General features: G+C 35.0%; 2 non-coding genes across 2 annotated transcripts; one reads left to right on the top strand and one right to left on the bottom strand.

Moving 5' to 3' along the window:
- Positions 1–4,606: 4,606 nt before the first annotated feature.
- On the top strand, positions 4,607–4,678 carry Trnap-agg. Its single transcript has one exon. It is a non-coding gene; the product is annotated as a tRNA-Pro (tRNA).
- Positions 4,679–19,400: 14,722 nt separating this feature from the next.
- On the bottom strand, positions 19,401–19,472 carry Trnap-agg. Its single transcript has one exon. It is a non-coding gene; the product is annotated as a tRNA-Pro (tRNA).
- Positions 19,473–20,583: the final 1,111 nt, after the last annotated feature.

Raw genomic sequence — 20,583 nt, 5'->3', positions numbered from 1 at the left:
CACCCCTATATATCCGGTAAATAGTACCGCGGTTTTCCCAGACAGTCGATAACTCTACGATCGCTAGAGAGGGGAAATAGCCCTATCTGGAGTTACGTTACATCACTAGTAACCATCCAGGGTAACGGGCGGCTATTAGGTCTAGAATGGATGTATTGTGAGGCTGATGGGCATTAGAGCTATTTCATTAATAGATTTTTTTTGTAGAACTCTGCGCCCCACTCTCTTTCCCCCCAAGACAAGGGATGGTTTTTAGTAACATTAATTTTACTTTTATTATTTCCTAAGTATTACAGTTCAAGTCACAATTTTTTTTAAATCACTACCTAAGCAAAATCAAAGGAAAATAAACTTTATTAGTTCAACAATTATATTTCTTTTTATTTTTAATTAATTTTACCGTTAATCTTATTCTATTTTGCACTATTTTATCTTAAAGATTCTTATTCTATATATCTTAGCTTACTGACATATTCTTAGTTACTAATGGTACATAATTAATATTATATATTTAGTAACTTATTATTACTTAATATTCCTATTGCTTACCTTAATTACTATATATTTGCAATACTATATAAAAATATCCTTTATACGTTTTTCTTTTATTATTCTACTTATGTTATCTATTTCTAATCTATAGTCTCTCCTATTCTCTACTTCAAGTCTGATAATTCTATATTTGGCATATTTACGTTGTTTCGTGTCTCCGCATCGTTTAAATTGTGGTTCCTCAAGCAGAGCGTGAAGAAGCAATTAGAAAGGCCTGCATAACTGTGCTGATGGAAGAAGTCACTCCGCCATGAGAAAGATAAAAAAAATCGGTAGATTTTGTTACTGTAGTGGCTATGGGCTCTGGGTTGGGATAATGTGAGATCTTAGGCTCGAATCGAGTCGGTTAAAAATATGTAAAATTAATTCTAGTCCAAAAATGTTGATGTTTGAATTTTTTAATACACTTATATAAACTCAAAAGTAAATATTTTCGTCTAACGCGTTCACATCTAAATTAAATTAATTTAAGATGTAACTCCAGGAAAGATTCCTTTTTAAATATTTAAAAATGGAATTTCATTTCGAACAGAATTCCACAGGTGCAAACCGCATGTAAAAGCTAATAGTAAAGAAAATACTTCATAAATACGGACTTTTATTTTTAACCTAACCCACCCACGCCTGCAAACATTTTCACACAAACCATTCTGGACTCTCCACCTATTGTAACAACTAACAGTGTAACTTGATACCATTATTACTCGGCTCCGTAATGCAAATTAAACCTTTTGTTTGTAAGATATAATGCCAATTTCCCTTCACATAAAACTATAGATCTGATCTTGGTGAATAAGTGTTGTAGTAGCTAAAAAAAAATGTTAAGATAGTCTTTTGTAGCGGAAGACAATTAATTTTTTTTGCCTTTTGCAATATTATACACTATATTTAAAGGAACCTAAGACGAGCACTTTTTTTATTGTTTTTTTTTTGTCACGTCAACCTGACCCCACCGCACCTGGTAAGCTGAATGCAATCCAGATAATTCAAAATAAGTATACAAAAACTTTTGAAAAATCAGAGGTTTGCCTTTTTGAACCTACGCACATTCGTCTCGGCAGTCCGTGTCCCTCTATTAGGCTAACGTTGCTTTTAGGTATGTCTATACAAAATTATCATAAAAAGTAAACACCAGTTCGAAATAAGAGAACATTTCCAATCCATACAGCCAGTTATTACCGTGCCATTACGAGAAAGAGAGCTACCTCCGTATCGCACAAATCCAATCCGGAGCAAATCGTGTTTGAAATGGAGCGACATCATTTCGATTGCATTCATTATAACCTTCTTATGGGGTTATTAGCAATCGTTCGTTGGGGTTTTTAGCTTCGTAATTCTTTGCTAGTCTATACATATAATAAAACAAAACTACCTTTTCTGTGAGTTATCGATTTTCTCAAAATCTACTGAACGGATTTTTATAAGATTTGGTACGGAGATAGTTTAAGACCCTGGATAGGTTATAGGCTTTTTAACCCGGGGAAATATATAGTGGGACTTTTATCCTGGTAAACTCCTTCACGCGGGCGAAGCCGCGAGCGAAAGCTAGTAATAAAAGTCAGTAACTTCACTCTGTATGACTTCTTTACGCTTTTGACAATATCATTCACAGTAACGCTATAAAAACTGACCTAAATCCTATCACCTTAGTCCACTGAAAAATTGGGTACAAGATGGCGTTGTTACATTAGGTTCTATGTAATAAGCCTATTATTATTTACCTAGCAAAAGTCTAGACTGTTCAAAAACCTAGTATCCGACCCGCATTAAACCCTAGACCCCAGCACAGTGGTACACTACGCAATACCCCAAGGCAATACAAGTACACCTGCAAACTCGACCAAGCCCCGGTTATTTAGCATTCCGCAGTCGTACACAAACATCGAAGATCCATAAACACGGGAACAATACGGACCCGTCCCGGACACCCCCGGGAGTCGAACGGCAGACGAGCAAGTCCCACACAGTGACCCAGTTTGGGCCTACCGGTGTTTTCGTAAGTTTTGGATACACTGAGTGAAACATTTAAAACTAGCAAAATCGCGTTTTTTTCTATCGATTCGATTAAAGCAAAAACTATACTGAGTACTTACTATTAAAGGTGAATTTAATTAAATGCCACTCCAATTAATAAAATCTTATCATTCATACTAAAATTTTATCATTCCATCGTATTGGTCTTTGGGACTTGCGTATAAAGAAAAAAAAATCTTTAGATTAACATCACGTTACTTTTATACATAAGTGTGTTTTATAAGCACGTATCGGGTATACCGATTTTAGTAAAAATAATCGCGGAATATAAATTTGCACATATATAATATACAATACAGTCTTACTTATAAACTTGTTTTAGCGTTACGAGGTGGTTAAGAATTGCTTAAATAGCTGTCAAAAACATCAGCAGTTCCTAGTTTTAAATCTAAGTAAGAGGCTAGATGGCGGGTTTTGACTAACAGCTGATCGAGTAAATTTGTGTTTTAACTAAGCATAGCTTTGCGAACATTTTATAAATAAGACTGATCACTTTTAAAAAACACCAGATATTAATTCAGTGGTTTGGACACACCCAGATCTCAGTATGTCCTCATCCTACGGTAGTAAACAAACAGCCGGAAGACGCGGCTATATGAGCCGATTCCGGTTGAGATTGGGAAACTATTTATGACGTAAACAAGCGATCGCAACTGGCGACGATCGTGCGATTGTTCCGATGAATTCTGATAACACTTTTGCTTACACAAATGGTTGAGTGAATTTCACGTGTTAAGGAGATGAAGCGATATATCCAACTCTATGAATGTAATTATCCATTTTTTTATTTACTTTTTTATTCACGGCAAATGCATTTTTTCTGCTTTATTAATCATATTTTCACATAAGGTACATAACTCACTTATTACATTAAAATTTAAATGGAACATCACACGTGACTAACACTGCTAGATTTCTGTTTTTGTTTCATAATCGAAAACTTTCTGAGCACTACGATTTTATTTACATGTAACGATGTAGATGATCATTACAGTATAACAACATATTATAGTAATTTCTCATGTTTACGCGAATGTTAGATATTGAAATAAAACTATTTTGCAGATTTTATTTGCGTTTATATTATAATTTTCTACCGACGTTTCGAAGACTTCGCAGCCTTCGTGGTCACGGGGGGACTGAGGTGTTGGTCATCCGAAAAGTTAGTTACAATATCTACTTCAATTTTACAATTATCCTTTTTTTTATTTGTTGCTGATGGTCCGATCTACACAGAAAGAGCTCACAGTGTCTTGACATATTACCAAAATAAATGTCTCTATTACATATTGTTATAGACATATTTATTCTGGTTCTGGTGTATATTAGATAGTTATATTTTACTAGCATTCAAGTGCTGTCTTCAAGAGTAAAAAATGTCTTCTTCAATATTGAATTCATTATCATCGAAATACTTTAATGCAATAATTATGTCATATCAGTTATGTACTGATAAGATTTCTATATAATTTACGATCGATATAGTGGATCAAGTTTATAACCGGTTTTAAGATATTTTGTCACTTAATAGTTCAGTGGCTGAGTATCTACTGATTACATTTATGATAACCAAGGTTCGAATTTGTGATGGCACATTATATTTGGGAATACCTGATTTGCCTGGCATTTCAATTCATGTCTGAGAGGGGTCGCCGGGGAGCAAGTGGACATAGATCCCCCTCCTCCGCTGGATTCAACACAAATACTTACTTTTGTGAGTACTTGTATTCATTTAATGGGATTACAGCTTATCGCTTTGTTATTCACTGGATCAAATTTTAAGATCCCCCCAACCCCCTCTACTGGAGTACAGAGTCGGCCGATATACACACTTGCTAGTCCTTGTTCCGCCGAAGGTTGAAATAACCTAATAAGTATATGTTTTTAAATAAATATGTATTGTAATTTTGTGATTCATTGGTACAAATGCTATATTGTGGTTTAAATTGTAGTATAAATGCTATTTTTTTAAGTTAATTTGTTAAGTTTAAGGTCGTATATTTTGTACTACACCACAACCGGCTCGTTGGTCTAGGGGTATGATTTTCGCTTAGGGTGCGAGAGGTCCCGGGTTCAAATCCCGGACGAGCCCAACACACTTTTTGCTTGTCTCGCCATTCATTTAAACTTATCTTTGACTATAGATCTAGATCTAGCAGAAACCAATCTGAAATCCATTAACCGAGCAGATCTGCATGTAAATTAATTTCCTTATAAATACGGCGGAGTAAACATGCCAGCGAGGTTATGTACATTCGATTTAGATGTTTAATTTCGTAACTCGGTTATAGATTTAAATGGTATTAAGGTATTACGGATGCTTCATGTTTGGCATGACTACAGTCAAATGAAGGAAAGGATTAGACTTCTCTTTTGTGAGAAAAGTGAAATTGAGTTTAGTTCTAATCGGTAGCATGACTTTGCGGTTGGTGAATAAAATAATCATCAATTTTATGCGCTGGAAAACTCCAGGTGATCTTTAGAGAAGTCTTATTTATTTATTTTATTTATTTATTTATACATATATTATAACACCATAACAGTTGAAACTAATCAACTAATCTTGTGAACAATCAAGAAACATCTAGTGATCTCTAAAGTGAGTCTTTACGACTGTATATAAAGCCTGCATAAAAATTAAACGTCGTGTGAATGCATGCAGACCACCATGGACGTGACGAAAGAAGTTGTTATATTAGCTAGTTTCGCTTCAGAGCACCTAGCATTCATCTTGTAAGGATTCTGGTTGGTCGCTAGAATTATAGCCTTGTATGAACCTGGCTGAGGTACCTCTGCAATTGTAAAAGCACTGTCGTATTGCAGTCTGAAGTTTATCATATGCGGTGTAATTGGTGGCGTCTTTCTTGATCCGACCAAGTCAAAAACCAACAGGAATGCAGGAGGAGATTAATGAAAGTGGAGGTAGTGAAAGATGTGTGCCAGAATCAAAATCAGAATCAGAATCAAACTAACTCCTGTGGGATAAGGTGTGATACTATGAATTATTAAACATTATGGAACTTAAGATAAGCTAATGTCCAATGTTAAACATAACTACACTGTAAATGGCTACTCATGTCACTTACCATCAAAGGAGAGGCTTGTTCGTCTAGTCATATAGTTATATAACAATATCTCTAACCGAACGAAAATATTAAAGGGTCCCCAAAAGTGTTTGCTTAGAATAATGGGACCAGCGGATAAGTGTCACTACTGAGGGATTGAGGTCAACAATAATGGCACTAAATTCAAATATAGGCCTTATGAAGGGATTATTTAATTAAAATTGCCGCTAATTATAGTCCAATTTAGCATTAGTAGGCGTTAATTTGATGAAATCATTAGTCAATTATGCAAAAAATATTAATAAGGTCACTACAATTACGCTAACGGGTAGGTAATTAAATAGGTCTTTGAAAATATTAGTCGAATGATAGAGTAATCAAACTATGGCCTATAGGTTCAGGGCCCGATATCAAGGAAGAGATATCTAAATAAGTTTTTCCATTGAATTTTTTTGTCTGTAATTCGAATTTATACTACATATGCTAGCAATGTAGAAGCGAAAGTCACATTCTTTATCACTATATCTTGGGACGTAACGGCCAATTTTAGCAGCATCAGTAATCTATCTACTTTAATTGGAGCGAAATTCTTGCGGCAAGTCTCGAGGTGAAGTCTCGCCTGTCAATGCGGGCAAGAATTGCCTCACAATTGTATTAAAGGGGTAACTTTTTACCCCCTTATTCATAAACGTTTTTTATCTAAGGACGGAGTAAAGCTGTGATAACAAGCCTGTTTCTCAATGCCCAACGGCACTGAGAAATAGACATAGAATAAGAGGGTAAGTCTTTAACAATCACACGTACAAGGTGAGAAAATTTCTCTGTCTAATTTAGACTTTATCGCTTCAAAATTAAAGTCGTCACAATGCAAAAGCCACAAAACAGTATCAGCGTAACAAACTATCCAAATGCAGTCATTCAAAATCAGTCAAACTAATCAACGGACAAATCAACATGAAAACCACATATAGTGACAGAATCACGGCTGCGTTTCCAATTTGGCAGATTGCTGCAAGATAAATAGGTAGTATTGTTTTGGAATAGCATTGCCATTTTTGATGTCTTGTTTGATTTGGAACCGTTTCTCTAATATTCGATATATTTTGCCTTCCTGGGGCCTTATTCTGTATGATAGTGTAAGCGCGTAACGCGGCCGTGTCATGTTATCTTCGAGAAATGTGCGTAGAATGGTATCCTGTAAGCCAAATTTCTATAGTCCTAAACATGATGCGTTGTGTTACGTGCTTGTCACGCACTGTCAAAATAACGTGCGGGATAGAGAATAAGGCCCCTGGACTAGAAACTTATTGAAGATTAAATGAATTTTTTAATTGCATAAGCATATCATATAAATTATAATGAAGTGATCTTTATAAACGTAAACGCTCGTAAACAACAATTCCAGAATCACGGATTCATCTCTGGCCTTAAAAACGAAGAATTTTATGTTTAGTTTAATTCCGAAAAATACAGTACGTTTATTCCAGACAAATTTATAATGCGAGCGAATCCGTGAACAACACCTACTACAATATAGAGTGCCAATACTAATACACTAAACTAATTCACCGAACAAACATTTGTCACTTCAAACAAATGGTCTAAAGCAATCCAGCGCAATCAGCATATTCCATTTGCAAGCCACTTAAATTTCGATACAATTCTCCAGTGTTCCTGGACAGTTCATTTGTTAGCTATTCCCAGGTCGATAATCCTGCAGCTAGGTTGAACTTTAAATCCTCAGGTCCTCTCAGAGCCATTTGCAATTAACAATTGAAATTCAGCGCCTTGAGACGCGTTCACATTTAAAATCGTTTATTTTGTAAATAATTGGAGGTAGTTAAAAGGATTTTGTGCGTAAGTTTTATAAATTTGACATGGTTTCTTTACAATTGAAAGATGAGATGTCTACAATTAGCAAGATGTGACTGCCTGTTAATAACTAAAATGAATTTGAAGTCCGTGTTATATTTGAACTAGCGCTGTCGTACTGATTAAAATTATTTCGTTAATAGAAAGTTATATTAATCTTAAGTGCCACAAGACACTTACTATCACGTCAAGAATTGATTTCAGCGAAGACGCGAGTAGAAGCTATGATTACAATGATTATTATAGACGATATAAAAATGGCGAATAATACATAATTTACAGTTTCTATAACAAAAAGAAAACGTTGAATAACTTGAAAAACAAAATTACTCTCTCGCGGCACAAAGTTTGATTTCGTCGGCTATAATCCACCAAAATATATTTTATACGACGTTGAAAGTGCAAATAAATATTTTTACGTCATTTTTATAACAAAAAACAAGTTTTATAGTCCATATATCGCGGCCGTACCGTTCGCTTTACGACTCGATTCGTCTTGTTTGCAGAAATCGTTCTGGGTGCAATTAAATTGGATTTAATTGCGTGATTACCCTCCGCTCGCACCACCCCCACCCCTGCAATACAATCGGTTACATAATATACAATGTGGAATGTTTTCGCCTCATCTGAATAAGAAATGCCGAACGGATTTTAAAGAGTTATATATCTGTATAATATAATAATCTTATAACAGGCCAATATCAAAGTAATAGAAGCTAAAAGTACAGTAACTAGAATTTTTTAACGTCAGATTGTATGTTTGTATATGCATCACTCAAAAATTAGTGAATAAAATTGAATGCAGTTTACACCGATTTATTGGTAGACGTTTAACTTTAAAAATAGGCTCTCTTTTATCCTGGAATTTATTTTTTACGTGGGCGGAACCGCGAGTCAAGGCTGGTACATAATATATATTATGGATTATTTAGATGTTAAATATTGTCGCACCTTGATTAGTAGCAAAATCTATAGGCTGTGGACAATTCAAATCCCAAATTTACCAAAATTAATTTTAACAGCATACTCAAAGATGTGTAGCGCCATCCCCATATTCAAGTAAGGGAAATTAGAATATTGGCAAGGAGGTATATTTGTTCTAAGTTTCCTTGAGAAAGCAATTGAAAGAAAAGGAGCGGTTGAAAGCACCATTTATATGCGTTCAGCATTATTTTGCTATGCATACATAACGTCTGATGTGTTCTCTAAATGGGACAGAGGTAGTTGTGGCGGTTTACGTGGATATACTATAAACTTTTTAAAGGATTTAAGAATGTTTATGGGTTCGCTTGAAAACGTTGGGTTGTTTTTGTAATATTGGAAATGTTAAGGAAATCGTGGGCTTACAAATGGGCCTAAATTGGTATTAGTTATCCGACGTAACGTAAGTCCATGAAGCGATATGATAATGCAAATTTTCTATCTGAAGGTACCTAGACTGGTAGATAGGTCACTTGTTTATAGAGCTAGTTGTAGGTTATATTCCCAGCATATTGAATTGAAATTTGTATGAAGACACAATTATTAAACACAATTTGAAATACATAAGAATTTAAATCAAATATATAACAATTGTTCGGCACCTATAACATCACAAAACGAAAAGTTCTTCGATCCATGATAAGCTATTACCTCTGCGTACCTCTTCACCCATAATTACATAATCCTGAAGTACATCCAGACACTCCAAGCATCATCTTTCCATAAGTTTCAGTTCCAAATTGGACCCAACCAACTCCCCAAATTACATTACACGTTCAAATTGATTTCGAATACGGTACACTAAAATATCGGGCACTCACTGGGCCGGTGGTATATGTCGCCCCTCTTAAATGGATATTACAGTAGATCGATCTTGGATCCATTACCCACACCCCTGGGGTGGCGGGTACACACGGGAACTTAATTGGGACGGGCACGCACTTGTTAAGTTAGTTGGGTAAACAGCTCCCGTGTGTTGCAATTCTTCAGTTTAATATAATTGGTATGGTTTGTATAGTTTTAAGTAATTAGAGTCTGGCTACCGCTTCGTGTATTTCTGCTACTAATCTATATGCACTGTTGTTGACTTTTTCTTTTTTTTTATGGGATTAAATTGTTTCAAGATAAGATTGTGACAAATAGAGCTATTCATTTTATTAAATTAAACTAATACGTACTATATATTTTATATATAGTATTAGTATAATTATAAGTATAATTTAAGTTTAGTCCATTAAATTAAGTATAAGTAATATTATATAGTGCTTTTGCTACTCTTTTTGACTGGCTACGGAAATTAACGAATCCAAACGTTACTGAGTTTATCATCTTTTTTTAAAGACTATTTTGATACAAAACATATGACGCAACCATTAACCAGAAGGACATTTAACTATTTGCTGTCCCAAGCAAAGAAACCTGCCCCAGCGTCAAAGACAGAACCAACACGCGTATATTTTGTACAATGCTATGAAAATCGCAATAAGAATTCATGTCTTCAACCCTTGGAATGACAAATTTTCAGGAAATATTTATACTTTCCACGCCTTATTTCAATTCAGTCGTCTTGAACGCTTTCGGGTTTCATTCTGCGAAAGGTTTCATCTGAAAATCTGCCACAAAGGAATATTGCATGGAACATAGATAAGGCATCGGCTGGCACAACCTTAAGTTTTAAAGTGCTATTACTTTTAATATTGAGCCTTTTGATCCAACAGTTAAAGACATATGAATTTGCATATTATTGTTAACATAGATTTGGGTGATTTGGTGGTTCGGAATCGCAAAAAAATAGTTGACGAAATCATTTGTCAGACTAATAGAATATATGTTTAGGAACACAAGCGTCTTAGCCTACATTTTCATAAAGAAGTATGCTTAAAAATATATATATTTTGCAAATAGGAAAAATAAATCATAAATAAGATAATTTGAGCAAAAGGATGTTATGCAAAATTACATTGTTTGGTATTGAGCACTTATATCACAATTATATGATATGAAAAATATATAACATAAAGTAGGTATGACAAAATGATTACATAAGAACATAAAAAAAATACATGTAAAATACCTCAGTCACAGTATATTAATATAACGAAGCTAAATATAAATGATAGCTCCATTTCTCCCGTCTATAATAAGAGCGCGGCACACCCACGATATATTCGGAAACTCATTAGAGCAAGAAGTTTACATCTTTAACTACTGTTAACTCACCAAAACTTAGATACGCAGTGAAAGGCAAGGCTAAATATAGGGTAACATACGTGTTTCGGTTATATATATGCCATCATCTATTAAATTTAAACAGTTATAAGCTCACGCTTTTATCCTCAAGAGGATAGGTAGAAGCGCAACCAGTGAAAGATATTTTAAAGAGCTTATAATTATGATAGGGGTTAATCTGTCATATCATGCACAAAATCTAATTCTGGCAAGTGTGTTTTTGCAATCGAAACATTCGCATTAAGTATTATGCCCTGAGAATCGAAGCTAGATCTTCACGGTTCACATTCCAAGTATTTTGCTTTACTTTGCTGGTAGGATATATTTTATATTCGATAAGATTGGTGAACACAAGGTGTTACAACCCACCATACTGCCGTGCTAAGCGCAAAAGCGGTATGTCAGGGAAACCTTGTTTCGAGATAATCGAAGTTTTGTAAATATAGTTTTATATGTAAAATTGAAATAGATAAACTCTTTTAAGGTTTTTTTGAACAAGTTCTAAACAAGATACCGTTATTTAGGTAAGTTTATTGGATGGGTATTTCTTTAAGCTATATGACGACATAAAATGAAGAATTTGTTTTTTTTTTGGGATACCGTTTTTGTGCTTTGCACGGCAGCATAGTGGCCCACGTAAGTGTGTTGCATTTCGGGTCTGTATATATCCGGTTCCAATAGGCCGGCAAAATAGTTTCGACTACCGAGGTGTAATCATCTCTCATCAGTCGATATTCTATTGGAGCCCACTCCACTTACCATCAGGTGTAGTGAGGTTACTTTACCGGTAACTAATAAGACAATGTAATAACGAAGCTATTATTTATTTTTATGAAACCCTATGCAATCCAAAAACCAGTATGAAACATAAACGACATTAAACGCGGCTTTCCCTTACATTTCTACCACGATCCATTTAAACGTCATGAATATTAAGAAGGAATGATGAATAACTAAATTATAATTTAAGTTTTTTTTGGAGGGCAGATATTAAATATAAATTATAAAACATCAGGAAGACAGTAAGTAAGTAAAAAAGTTTTCTAAATTATCGAACTTGTTAATTAGTAGCCTCTTGTTAGTCTATTTAAGTTTGTATCACTGACGAAGGGTCCATATAACCGGATTCCTACCGGCTTCCTTTTCGTAATTTATGTAAAATTGAATTATAATCATTAAAACGATTTGCAGACCGCATTTATGCATATTAATACCTATACGTTGTGCCGGGTTACTTTTACCACTGAAAACCAGCGCTGTGTTGTGGCTCACGTCGCAACACAGCATTATGCTGAGCTGGCCACCTAATTGTCACATCGAAGGTGTAGCACTGCATTGGCATTATTATGTAATTCATGCACCAGGTGTGACAATAAACCTCTTTTTCTTTCTTTCTTCTTTCGGAGAAATTACTCTTCGCCACTGGTAGATACCACCCCAATTTCTATTATTTCCGACAAGCATAGTGAAAAGAGTAATTCGGTTTAAAGGACATTTTCCAAACCTATTAATTGAGTAGGTGATGATATATCTTATATTGACGAGCCCAGTAATGCAACACAAAGTTGTTCATTAAAAATCTGGATTTTGTTTTTATAGACAGCTGGTACACCATAAGGCGGGTTGATTACTTTGTCATCTATTTAAAGTACATCACATTGTTAATTGATTTTGAATATTATTTCAATGAAGACAAAGTCCTAATGCAACTCTCTCAGTTTATTGACTTTCATCAATACCGTACTATCTATTCTACAAAATATCTCTCCTACTACACCGTGATTTAGTGCAGCAAATTTCATAACAATCTGTCAGAGTGTTTAGATCGTATGTTGTCAATATTTCTGAGCACAAAAGCGGCGTCTATTGGCCAAATTGAATCGAAGCCTGTCTGTCGAACCCAACACTTTGATGCGAGCCTTTATTTGAATTAATACGAAAAATCACGATATTATGCGTTAAAGGTTTCGAGTTAGGGTCCTTATTTAATTGTATTTGTTGAGGTTTTGTGGTGAAAGAGTTTGAATAAATGATTTGATTAAAATAGTATTTACGTTAAATTTTAATATATTTTACCCTTTATTAGAAGCTTAAAAATAGCGGCGATAGCCTAGTTGGTTGTGGAACGGACTGCCAAGACGAATGTCCGCAGGTTCAAAACCCTAGGGCTCACAACTCTGATTTTTCTAAAAGTATGTGTGTATTCTTTGTGGATTATCGCTTGCTTTAACGGTGAAGGAAAACATCGTGAGGAAACCAGCACATCTGAGAAGTTCTCTATAGGAATTTCGAAGATGAGTGATAGAGGAGTAGTCCCTCTCAATAGTAGAGCAGGCCCGTGCCCAACAGTGGGACAGTAATAATAATAATACAGGGCCGATATTATTATTAGAAGCTAGGCAAAAAAAGCATTGGTATTGGAGTAGGAAATAATTGGGGTTCAGAAAGTATTATGTTCAGAAATATCTAGACATGCAATTTTTTTTATAAATCCATACAAAAACAAATACAAACCATTGCTCGCCTAACCCGCTTTACGGTTCGTTCCAAGGCGCGAAATTTAAGTTCTTAATAGTGTAAAATTAAACGAATCAGCCATAAATTACATTGTAGGTGAGACTAAAAAAACTGGTTAGTTTTAAACATAAATATAATTATACGCTGTCACGTTCACAACAAACATCCCACATTGTCAATAAGTTTATTTACAACCTAAATAATGAACAAACAAGAACGGAATAAGAAACCATCTCACATAATGATGTTTACTCGCATCGCATTGACAAATCGTCGAAGCTTCGAGTAATGTATGATGTGACAATGTGTCGGGGTTTTTTAAGCAAAGTATGTCACCTTTTAACCTTCGACGTAGAATGCGTGTTCTATTTTACGTTTCTCTGTATCGCATAAATATCTAAACCTATAAACCGATTTTGATTAAGGTATTTTGTTTGAAACGTGATTTGATTATAAAATACTTGTTTTGCTACTATTGATTCTCTGTTCGTATAAATAAAATTCAACAATTCCACACCACGTACAATTTTCCTAGAATTTCAAAATGTCTGTCCCAGCGTTGTTTCCTCGCTAGCACATCACAACTAGTATTCAGCCTTTCTGCCCATCCCTTTGGAGCTAAAAGCGTATGTATAATTAGTGTCAGGTGCATTGCTTAATTAAAAGTGGCTTTCGCAGCATCAAAGAGCTCAGTAACAAACAGACAAATAGACAATGCTATCGCAAACGACCTGACCTTTCTAAACTTTAACCTTCAATGATAAAGGCCTATAAAATATTTAAAATGAGCATAACGACTCCATTCCAATCGTAAACGCTAAGTACAGCATAAAATCAAAAAACAAATAGTCAATGAAAACATTGCAGCGATTTTTCATACTCTAAAGTCTAGACAATTTACCGCTAATTGCGCTCGAGGTAAAGATTCCAACCGAAATTGTTTATTCAGCTGTCCTTTGATAGTGCTGTAAATAAGTTTCTGTCGTCTACTTAGTCTAAGTTTAATTTTGTTCACTATTGGTTCTATGATTCAGATATTTCTGAGTATTTTATACAATTTGTTTTTAACTCCCTTGTCGACTAGTTAGACTAATGGAAGCGTATGTAGACTTTAAGTAAAATAATACAGGAGTAATGCCGATACTGATGCCGAGGACGTCCTACGGTGCGTGAAGACTTCTGAGACCCCACCCATAACGGATCAAAAGAACCCAATTATGTGAGTCATCCCATCAGTACACCCCATGAACGCTGCATGGCAGTGCGGTAAGGTATAAGGTATTTTCTACGCAAAAAAAAGAGATCGTGGTAGAAATGATACCAAATCATACTTATAAGATGATTGAAAACATGTGTTACTTCAAACAAATAAACTACACAAACAAATCAGATCAGAAATCAGCTAGAAAAAATATACATAAATTCCTAAAGGTATTATCGTAGTCTTTCCCCTGCCCTTGCGAAGGTAGTCATTATTACGCTGTACTTTATCGAGTCTATAGAGGTTTTCTCTGTCAGACGCTTAATGTATACAATTAAAACAAAAAATAGTCTACGAATGCATTAACTTTCACGTCTGGCGCTTAATATGTAATTATTATAAATCACCTTTTTCTGTAATTAACGGTTAAGTATATTAGAGGGAGTATAAAGAATGTATACAGTAGACTATGATTAATCTTATGTCCATATTTTTCTTCTTTTTTGCGTATTAATAACTTTTGAACGGATTTAGATGCTGGTTTATTACGTTAAATGTAATATTTAAAAGTAATACTGTTTACTGACCATTGCAGAGCATGGACCTCCTCTACTTCTCAGAGGGTTTAGGCCTCCGTCCACCACGTTTGCTTATGCCCACTACAAAGCACGGACTTCCTCTACTACTCAGAGAATTTAGACCTTAGTCCACCACGATAGCCTAATGCGAGTTGTCAGCCTCCACATATCTTCGAAATTCTCAGTATTTAGCTTTCCATACAAGGCTTTCCTTCTCCATTAAAGGGTATTGATAAAAAATACACACGTAACATCGAAAAGTTTGAAGTATATCCCTTGAGTTTAGAACTTGCGGACATTCGTCTCGACACACCGCTTGGATCCCAACTAGGATATTGTGCACTAATCGTTAATATACGCGCTGGATGAAGGTAATGTAAAGGAGGTATGCCTAACATGATAGCAACCACTGTAATAGTATGAGAGTTTCCTGCCCTCACGAACGCCACTACAACTACTGCCAAGATCAACAGTGAGACACATTTTATAACACCGAGCGGTGCAACTCAACGAATCTCAGGGAACACTTAATTATCTTTGTATTATATAATTTGTATTTTTACTGTTATAATATGATAGGTCTCCACTGCAGTGGCTCTTCTAGAACAATCAGGTTTTAAAAAGTATACGAATAATAATATAATCATGCTAGAATTCAAGAAACCGACCTCGAACCGCGACGCATTGAAATTTACCAAAATTCTTAGCTGTCTAACACATTAGCAAGAAACTTCGTTGCACATATGTTGTTAGCAAAGTTTTCGAACTGCAGGTTAGGCGCGCGAAAGCAACTTAGCGTAATGCTGGAATATGCCAAATTGTATTGGAAGTTAGACTTTACCGAGATTTGAAATTACATCGCTTAGCAAATGGTTTTCACATGACAGAGATTGTATATGTTTTATACATTTTAATGACGCAATGAGGAATTCTATTGCTTGATGGTAATACGACTATAACTAGTAGAGGTGCCAGCCAGAAAATATAGTTACAATTCTAATAAGCATTTCTCATCCTGATTAAAATATTTCATAAGGGGCCGTTCAAGTATTACGTAACACAATTTGGAGGGCAGGACCCTTATTCTGTATGATAGTGTAAACGCGTAACGCGGCCGTGTCATGTTTTCTTCGAGAAATGTGCGTGGAATGGTATTCTGTAAGCCAAATGTCTATAGTCCTAAACATGATGCGTTGTGTTGTTACGCACTGTCAAAATAACGTGCGGGATGTAAGGCCCGCATGTAAAACGTTACGATGCGTTACAGGTGCGGGAGGGAGGTTCGAACAACGCGTTATGTAACATTGATTTTTATTTTAAAACAATAACATAGGTATTTTAGCGATTTACCGGTACTTTGCAAAAAATGTAATTTTAGAGTTCCATACATGTCGTTACGTAATACTTGAATGGTCCCTAAGTAGCAACTCGCTTTTCGTCTTCAAAGCCCAAAGGACTAAGCAAGGACGCAACTAGCACACCAATATGCGCCATTTATTTTCAAAACAAAAAGCCAATCTCACTTCATCATATTTACATGTCATTGCTGACAATTCGAACATCCATTTTATGTATTTGTCACCTCTGGACAAATCGATAGAATATAAAGATACAGTGTCTTGGCTCTCTGCCAACTCGTCTTGTTGCATCGCGAGCATTTCTTTGTGTCTATTAGCCAATATCATATGTCAGTGAGCACGTGTAGTTGGCTTTATTTTCCGAAGCGAGGTTTAATACTTTGCTTAAATCCGTTTATTGGTTCGGAAAATGCATGAGATAAGCTATACCTTGATTTGCTGTATGCAAGAGTACGTTTAAATAGACTACAAATTGAATAACACGCAATAACTGTTTAAAGATCAACTTGAAGATTATTATCTAATTTCTCATTAAGACGGTGTCATGTAGGTACTTCACTCAAAGTTCTTTACAGTATCACTATTACTACAATATGCTCGTCTCATTATTCATAAACTTTTGGCATTTAAAGGGTTAACTTAACAACATTTTAAGATAACCCTTCAATACCAAGCTGCAGACAACAGCGCCTAATCGAATTCACTCTGAAAACTATTTACTTTACGAGAATCTAAAGAATTTTTAACCCCTACAAGTCCAGACAAATAAACAATATTTAGTTAGGCGCGAATAGGGTCGATTTGTGTCAAGTTGGGGACGTTGCGGTCGCAGGGTTGAGGTGGGCTTTGCGTTCCCGGGTTCAAACTAATTTGAAGCTTACCGTGTTGATGTTTTTATCCAAATTTGATTACACGTTCTTGCTTTATTAAGCAGATATTCAAACGTAATGATGTTATTTATAAGTTTCGTGAAAATAAACCATTTTGAACAATATTTTTTTAATGTTATTGTAACAATAAACCAGAGTTATGATTATTATACAGATGGATCGATGAAAGTGTTATTTTAACGTTCATTGATCACGCTTTTATCCTCAAAGGGGTAGACAAAGATGCAATCAGGGCAGTCACTTTTCACCAGGTATGTTCCGTCCTATAATGAAATGAGGGCGAGTTTATGGTTATATTGTGCACAAATCTCTACACCGAGCTGGTGCTGAGCGAAAACCCTGATATAATTTTGCCAGCCACCAGATTCGAACCCAGGACAAGACAGAAATGTTGTTTCGTGCCCGCAATCACGCTGAGGCAGTCTACGTTATGCAGTTAGGTACAAAATCGCTCCTGACACCAGCATATAATAGAAAATTACTGGACTGGCAACCAATTTGCAGCTCCAAAGCTTGACAGATGAATAGCTATTGAACGCCATTGAAGTGAGGTGATAATAATTTCTAGAAATCTAAATGGCTTCCAATGTAGGCGATTGCCCAATTCTGAGATCTCTCAAATATTTCGCGGCGAGTGTGGCATTTTGAGCAGTTTATGCGACTGGGCTTTCATGGCGACTAACTGACTGCGGTTGCTTTAATTTCATCACTAGAAATACTTAAAGTAAGACCTCTATATTCTTTAGTTTCTGAATATGTATAAGGACTTATAATATAATATAAAATATTTTCTTGGACTGACTACTATTATGAATTTTAACAGCGTAAATTAGAGCCAATGTCTATGAATATACTTAAATTTATCCAATTCATTAATCTATGCGCAACATACATAAAATTTCCTTTTGTTGGTGGTAGGATATATTTTATAATCGCCTGGAGAGCGACCACCTACAAGGTGTTAAAACCCGCCATAGTGGCCCCTGTAAGAGTGTCGCGTTCCGGGATCAGCCTGTGTATATTCGGTTGCGACTGCCGAGACGTAATCATCTCGTCAGTCGACATTCTATTGGATTCCACTCCATTTACCATCAGGTGTAGTGGTGATACTTAGCCGTGTCTATATAAAAAAATATCCTGTCAAATTATTATAATGACATAGAATAAATTAAAACCGGAATCGATAATTACAGGATACGGGTACATAACACATAATAATAATAAACTTCATATGTTATATTAGAGTGTGACTTTATTCTATGGTGTCTTATTTCAACTTACTATAAAATAAACGCCTAAAACAAACGTCCATTACGTAAATAAACATTTGCCGGACCCAAAATCAATGGATAACTCGATGGCGTATCAAACAAAACAAAAATATTTTTTCCTCAATCCAGAATCGAACAACTTGCGCGATAAATTTTAACCTAATTTATTAACTTCCCGTAACATACTTGAGGACGAAGAGAAGGTCTACTTGAATTATGTTTCATCTCTTTTTTACTAGTGTGATTTGATATTTTTGTCTCTCTTAACTTGGTTACCATAAAAATGAATTTAAATCCGGCCATGCTTGTTTTCTGTTTTGAAGTAGACGCATATTTACGATTTCAAAAAGATAAAATAGCTATTTATATTGAAAATATGACATACCTGTTTAGAATACAGTTCATTATGTGGATTTCTGGACTCGAAATAATTTATAAAGATTCCTAATGATTTGTCTACGAATAAACAGCACTTAATACGACGAGTAACAGCGCTTAATACTAAAATTGAAGTATTATGTTATTTGCAACAGATAATAGTCTAGGGTTTAATTCCAGTACAGAAATATTATTATTCTAAATATCTTTTGCTAATAAAGTTATTTTGGCCTGAAAATAAATTAAATCATTTATTTAAACCTGTAAAATGTTATATATTATTTAATTTCCGTCTATATTAACTCTACCGCTAGTTCGGAAAGCAATTCCACCTGAGAAAAATGGGCAAGAGACTCTAAGTTTGCTCTTTTTAAAGTCAGTATAACGTGTTTAATAAAACTATTTACGTATAGTAAGGCATTTTAAAACATTTTCACTAATTGATAAAAAAATAAAAGTAATCAAAAAGAGTTTGGGCTCGTCCGGGATTTGAACCCGGGACCTCTCGCACCCTAAGCGAAAATCATACCCCTAGACCAACGAGCCGGTTGTAGAGTCGTCCCAAATTACTAATCTTAAACTGGTATGTTTTAAAACCGGTTATAAAATTAATCCAATTTATCGACCGTTATAGATATTTCTATATGTGTGACGTCATAGGCCACATTACGCTAATATCCGTATCAATAATAAATAATAAAAGTTATATCATCATTACCTGTTTAGCGAAAATGATTTATAAATACATTAATTGCCCTGAATTCATTTAAATAAAAAAATAAAATATCGTATAAAATTTTACATTAAACATTTGTACAGAACTTAACATATTTTGGGCTGATATAATTATATAACATATTGTTATGTCTTAAAATATCGAATAGTACAGACTGTAATTTGTAATGCAAAGTTGTGGGTGATGAAAAATAGGGACCTTACTGCCAGTCTCACGTACAATACACGTATCAGACTCCATGTGTACTTATTTATTAATAGACACACCGTCGATTTGTCACATAAAATATACGTATCATGAAAGTTCCACAATATTAAGCACTCATTCTGGGGTTCTTGTTGATGGTGTAAATTATGGGAGTCACAACACTAGCGTATAAATGAAACTCAAGGATGCCACTGTATAATTATATTCAAAGTTCCAGAGTACGTTAATACACAGCGATGTACTTAGGTGGTAATAGTAACAATTTAGTGGACGTACAGCACATACACAGCTGCTCAAGTGTGCGTGTCCTTACATTAGGTGACAAACTTTTACATATACAACACTATTATCCAGTTTAGAAACAGGCAGGCATAATTGTTTTCTTGGGAGGGAGAATGATCATCTTCCATCACAAGCTATTATGTCATGCTGCTTTACATACCTGCCATTGTTTGAAGTAAATAGCTGATACGTTCTTTCTCGCAAACACACCCAACCTTCTCTACATCATTGTCCCAAAAGAGTTCGTCCAAAGTATAGGTTAAACTAACTGTACTTAAGAAAAACAAGTTAAAGTTCGCGAAGAAAATGAATGGGAATGAAGTTGGAACTGTGTTATCATGGGGACCTCGGGCCCCTAATAATTAATGATGAGGACACGAAAAATAAACAACTTGTCGTGGTTTACTTTTTGGTTTTAACTTTATGGAAAGG

Source organism: Manduca sexta, unplaced genomic scaffold (assembly GCF_014839805.1).
Source record: "Manduca sexta isolate Smith_Timp_Sample1 unplaced genomic scaffold, JHU_Msex_v1.0 HiC_scaffold_1654, whole genome shotgun sequence".
Taxonomy (NCBI): domain Eukaryota; kingdom Metazoa; phylum Arthropoda; class Insecta; order Lepidoptera; family Sphingidae; genus Manduca; species Manduca sexta.
The sequence above is the reverse complement of the archived record's forward strand: the minus strand, read 5'-3'. Positions and strand labels throughout refer to the sequence as shown.